This window comes from Marmota marmota, unplaced genomic scaffold, assembly GCF_001458135.2.
Source record: "Marmota marmota marmota unplaced genomic scaffold, marMar, whole genome shotgun sequence".
NCBI classification, from domain to species: Eukaryota; Metazoa; Chordata; class Mammalia; order Rodentia; family Sciuridae; genus Marmota; species Marmota marmota.
In genome coordinates, this window is record NW_026000153.1 from 2492884 (window position 1) to 2499323 (window position 6440).

Consider the following 6440-nt stretch of genomic DNA (forward strand, 5'->3'; position numbering starts at 1 on the left):
AATTTTGCTTTCAGAATGGGAAACTACAACTTTCTGCAGGATTGAACATTTGGTTGATAGTTTTTAGCCATCAGACAATTGGAGTTTACCAATACTGAATTTTTTCTATAAATCTTGTTAAAGTAATTTTTATAACAATTAGAACCACATTTAATCTCATTGAGCTTTAAGGAATGATGAGGTGCTAACCATGGCTAGAAGTTTACCTGTTCAACCAGTTTTTGCTATTCCATAGATAACTGCCAATTTAACTCTTCTGAAGCCAGTGGTCAAAGTGTTATTAAAATGTTGAGCAAAGCTTCTCATTAGGTATCAAGTTAAAATTGGGACATTATTCAGCACAGTAATCTTCCAAAGTGGTTCTGTTTTTTTTCCTTGGAAAGTCTTTACTCTTTTTAATAGGCTAAAGTGGAAACATGGACTCAAAAGAGCAAACAGGTTTGTGTATCAGAAGAATACTGGGGCACTGAATTGACTTTCAGTTGTGGACTATAACTATTTGGACAAACTTTAGTTTTTGTGCCAGTAATTGAACCAGGGGTGCTCAACCACTGAGCAACATCCTCAGGTTTTTATGTCTTGGAGATAGTCTTACTAAGTTGCTGAGGCTGACCTTGAACTTGCAATTCTTCTGCCTCAACTCCTAAGCCATTGGGATTACAGGCATGAGCCACCTTTAATCAAAGATAGAATTCTGATTTCCCATAAGACTTACCACCCTCTCAAACCTTCCTAGTTAGAAAATTACATACCCTGAGAAGTAAAAGATCTTATATTACATTTCATTTTAATTCACTATTACAAAATCCAACAGCTCAAAGTAGCGACATTTCCCAAACCAGGCACACAGGCACCCAGAAGTATTTCAATGCAGAAATGAGCAGACAGCTTGAGGCAATGAAGAGAGCAAGAAACTGGCATAATAGAGCAAATGAAAGAACTGAAAGGCTTTTGCATGAAAAACTGCTAGATCTTAATACTCTATCAACTATCTCAATGTTTCATCAACTATTTCAATTCAAAAGTTTGCTGCTTTTGGCCTGAAAATACACTCTGAAAATGGGCTCTGGTATCCTGGAGACTATAAACATTGAGGAAAGCAGTGGGGGAAACGTACAGCATTCTCCTAATGAGATGCTTGCTATAAATTTAGTCTTAGCTTGCTCATGTATTTGTTCAAATGACCAACTTCTTGGTCAAACATGTGCTTTGCAGGTGCTTCTGCTTAAAAACATTTTTCCACCAAGAGAATGACAACATTCAGTTGAATAAGTCAATTACCATCATCTCAATTGCATCTCTGCAGCCTTTCCTGGAATAAGTCTGCTACAATAACGAACATGTTGATTCTTTGGAAATGTACGAAATACTTGGTAATTTTTTTTTTTAAATTGGCATGTCTCTGGTGGGAAGAGGAATATATCAGAATCACCTGTGTGGTTTTTCTTAACCTACACACCCTGCCTCCCAGATACGCGGCCAGGATCTCTGGGTGGGGTGGTAGGATGAGGTATGTGAATAATTCCCCCAATGGTGCTCCTTCCTACATTGACCATCAAGTCACGTGTTTGAATTTATAAACAAAACAATAAAAAGGCTCTTTCATCTCATGTGCTCTCACTTAACTTTTAGTGGCCAAATTATCTAGTTTTCGTAATGAAGAATTAACAGAAAACACTTATACTAACTTTAAGTAGTACAAAAATGTATTAAACCTTTCATGATATTTAGAAGTATTTATCACTGATTAGTAAATCTATGGACTTTGTCAGTCTTCATTCATTCTCATAATGGCTGTAGATACCTGTTTATTCCTGTAAATATCAATTGAACTTAGACTTAAAACATTCTGGAGTGTAGAAGACACTAAATCTTGAATTGCATACCAGCTTGGTGTTAAAAGCTTTTGAAGATGATCTCCAGATATCTTTTGATCCTTGTTCTAGCCACAAGTAGACTCTTACTCAGACTTTTAATTAAGACAAATTTCTCTCGAATTCCTGGTCATCCTGCTTTCTAACTGAAAGGTAACTTTTTTGTTCTTTTATGATGAGGGTATAAAAGGAAGAAGTCTATAGTTTTTAGGCCCTCAGGATTATAATTCAGTTTCTTCTAACATTTTACTAAGATTTAACTTGCATCATAAATGCAATACAAACATTACTTTCTAACTACAAGCTTAATCTGTACTAGGACTTGAGTTTCATTTTAAGTCTTAAACTGATTATAATAGGGTTTTAAATACATGGTTTCTGGATGAAAGTGAATTTAATAGTTTATTCTGGCTTTTTTTCTATCTCTAAAGTAACATCATTGCTATAAAGAATCTGTAATTGAGTACCAAATGTATACTTGGGACAACACTAGATACTTCATGTTCACATTTATCTAATAATCCTATTGAATGCTATGGTTTACTGCCGCAGTCTGGCTGGGCACAATCAGAAGCCACTTGTCAAAAGAAACTAACTTTATTTTTAGAACCACACACGCCAAACAAAACAGCCTCTCAGGAAAAATCCTCAGAGCCTCAACTGCCACCACCGGCTTTCCACAAGCCTCTCTCTCTCACACAAGCTTCTCTCCACCTCCCCCAATCCTCCTGCTCTTGAGGCCGATTGGCTGGGTCACGTGGGCAGAGCCAAAAAAGTCCCCCAATGAGCAGCTCCGTGGTCTGAAAGGGCAGGGAAACAGCCCAATGAGCATCACCGCAGAGGAGCCAATCAGCTAGATGTTGCTGGGGCCGCTGTGAGCCAATCATCAGCCGGCAGCTGGTTGCTGGCAGCTGGAAGTTTGTTGGGGCCCCTTCAGCTGTGGCTCTCAACAGTTTACTTTTTAAATGAACAGCGAGACTAAGGCAATTGCCTCATAACTTTAAGAGGTTCCATAGCTTTTAAATGGCTGATTCCCTGTGCATTATTATTAATGATAACTATTAGTCACTATTCATGGAATACTTCCTAGATATTAAAGATGCAGGCATATTTCATACAGGCAAAAGTAACATCCACATCTTGCCAGTGAAGATATGGAAAACTGCCAAGGTCAAGTATGTTTTCCAAGGTTGCACATCTGATAACGGCAGCATTTGTACTTTCCATCATTGTAATGCAATATATTGTTTCATAAATGATCCCTTTGTTTTTAATCCAGTGCAGTATTAGAATAAGTGACCCATTTTCATGGTGATCTTGAAGGACAACAGTTCTCATACACTAAGCTATAGCATGCCTACTATGTTCAAGTTTCATTGCTTTATAGTTACACGTTCTACAGAATTCTGTTGTGACCTATACTGATGGGTGATCTGGTAGTGGGTCCTTCCATGGTGATCAAACTTGCACATGTCAATACAAAACCAAGGACTTTCTTCATCTGCTTTCCTTCCTGCCTAAATATTGAGCTAAAATTGAGCCATTGAACATGGGAGTTTATTGAAGTCTGACATTTCCAAGATTTGTTTAGCCAACTCTCTAACTACTCTAAGCATCAGTCAAAATGCATGAGAATCCTAGGAAAGGTGATGCATTTTTTGCACATCTGCCCTGCAGAAGGGGTTCACATGACCAGGCTCATCTTGGCAGCATGCTGGAAGGAACAGGCCTCTCAAGAGAAGCGTCTGTCACCAGCCTGAAGGATGTGGGAATGTCACATTACTCACATACATTTGATTCTTTTCCTGACTTTGATTTTGCTCTGGCATTTGTCTAAAGACAAAGCTGTCAGCACCTTCATCTTCTTGTTCACCTTGTTCTCCTGCCAAGGGTGAGGAATAACAGGTTTAAATTCCCAAGTGCTTGTGTTTGGCTGTGAAATGGCAATGGACAATCACTTAGACACCCTGCCAGCCCATTTTATGGTTCTAATACAAATCTCAATGGGACCCTTTTCTCAGTTTCCTGGCTCCTAGTGGTATTTGGGTGATGGCCAGAGACCAATGTCCCAACCAGGCTGCTCTCTGAATTTGAGAGTTGACGGATCCTTTACTTTCATCAACTGTCAGTGATATAGCATCCAAGCACTCCCTGCTTGTTTTTTTTTTTTTTTGCAAGCATTAATTTCTCATGAATTGGATGCTACTGAGTTGCAGAATAAGTCAGATTGCCTAAGACCCTGGCAGAGGAAAGCTTCAACACTGTTCTCATCTGTATGAAAGGAAAGAACCCAGTGGCCTGGACAGAATCCATACTTAAGCTAATGGGAATTTTCCTCACAGATCTGAGAAATGCTGGTAAGAACACTGTTCTTTGAGTGTGGACTTCATTGGTGACTTGGTAAAGGAAGTCTGAGTTGAAGAATTCAGTAGTATACTAGAAGTATTTCAATTAATAGGGTTCCCCCCCCAATTTGTGGCACCTACTCATCCCACTTAACAGACTCCTTTAAGCACCTGCTAGGGAAGGAGTACTGTGATTTGGCAGGGGAAAACTGACCACCTGGCTTCAAATCTTGGTTCCTCCACTTGAGTTCTGTGATCTTGAACAAGTAATTTAACTTCTGCTTCAATTTGTCCATCTGTAATATGGAAACAATAATGTCCTAAGATTGTTTTGAGGAACAACACAAAGGAAGCTCTTGGTGTATACAAACCTCTTTATAGCCATTGTCCTTACTAGTCAAAGCACTGTCTACTGTAGTCACAACTAAGGATAGGTCCTTTCCCTGAAACTACTGATAATGCACCGAAATAGTCAACTCTGCTTTTGTTTTTCTCTGTAGTTTAAGTAACAGTATGGAATCTCGCTTGACTATCTGATTTTTTTTTTTTTTTCATGTTCCTTTCAACTCAGATTCCATTAATACAAGCTGGAGTCTTTTTAGAAAGAGATGACTCTGCCTGTAGAGTCGGGGAAAGCTTCTTAAAGAGGCCTCTCTTGACCCAATCTTGATGCTTACCTCTTACCACATTTTGATTGCCTCCCATCATCCACCTTCCAACCACAAACCTCATCTAGTTTCTCAGTAAACATAGGCCCTTTTGCAATTCAGTGCTTCAGTGCACTTGTGTTCCTGCATTGCATTTTAATTTTATTGATTGTAACCATCTGGATTTTATTTTTGAACAGTGGCTCATGTGCCCCTAACATAAGCTGGAACCCACGACACTGGCTTCTCCAGCACACCCTCCTGCAACTGCCGCCTCTTTCACTCCTGACCTGCACTTTACTTATCCTGATCACTTCTTACCCTGATCCTCACCCAGAACTTGAGTTTGCATTATGAAATGCATGGTACATTACAAGTAGATCTGAAATTCAATGTGTTTCATAATTTTTACATACCTAGCTGATCAAGCTGGAAATAATCACAATCCTGATACACATTCAACATACATGGGAACATTGATAGGTGACATTCACCATATCATCTAGAAATGATACCCATATTTTGAAAATGAACACTATATCAAACTGACAACCTTATTTTCCAAAGGTGGAATTAAAGTTCGTTAGAGTCTCAGACAAGTCTAGCCAAATAGCACAGTACCCATTGATTACAATGATTAATTATGCAGGTGTTATTTCTGATTGCTTATCAGTCAAGTGCCTCCAGCTCAAGTTAGTGCAAAGACCTAGGGAGTCCCGGTGGCTTCAGGGTCCCTATGACAGCCACTGCATGGACCACATAATTCAAGAAGACGATACACTCATGTGGCATTTGGCAATCCTTCACACTCTGAGAAATCACAGAATCGTGAGTCACTGGGATTTTCTCCAGGCTTCCCCAGACTCCCAGGGTGCTCTTAGGCTGACCATGAATTTCTGAGAGGCCCATATGCTGAGCTCTTATAGAAAAGTGTTCACAATCCCTCTTGCCAGAATAACTTTAACATACCACTGCTTCTCATCCACTGTGGTACCCAGGGAGGCCACAATTAACAAATACCCATGACCTTGAGAAAGTCAATGGGCTGAATAATAACCAGGACTCCTTGCAACTCTAAGCTGCCTGGATTTCCCTTCTCATCTTTATTCCCCCCAAATCTTTCCTCATTGACTCCTAAGAGAAAATTCTTCATATTATGCTAACAGCCTATAAATACCTTAAGGTGTCAATGAGTGAGAACTGAAGATTATGCAGAGCTGCCACCCCAATTCTTTCCCACGCAGCTGGAGAGGGCTTCTGCCAAGACTCAGATGTTGAGGTCTTAGTAAAACTTTTATGGATTAAAACTGAGCCACTGTAGTCCGTCTTCAGCTGCAGGATGAAATTGAAACTGGAAGGCAGTCTGGTTTTGACAGACTTGCCAGAAGCCTTTGTAAAATGCTTTCATCAAATTCAAGACTTCATATAGAAAAGACCTTGACAAAAATGTAGAGAAATGTGCAGTTATACATGATTGAGCTCATGAGATCTGCTGTACCACCTAGTGCCTATACTGAAGATAGTTTTTAAGTGCATGATAGATAACGATCCATCATGGAGCGGGGGGGGGGGGA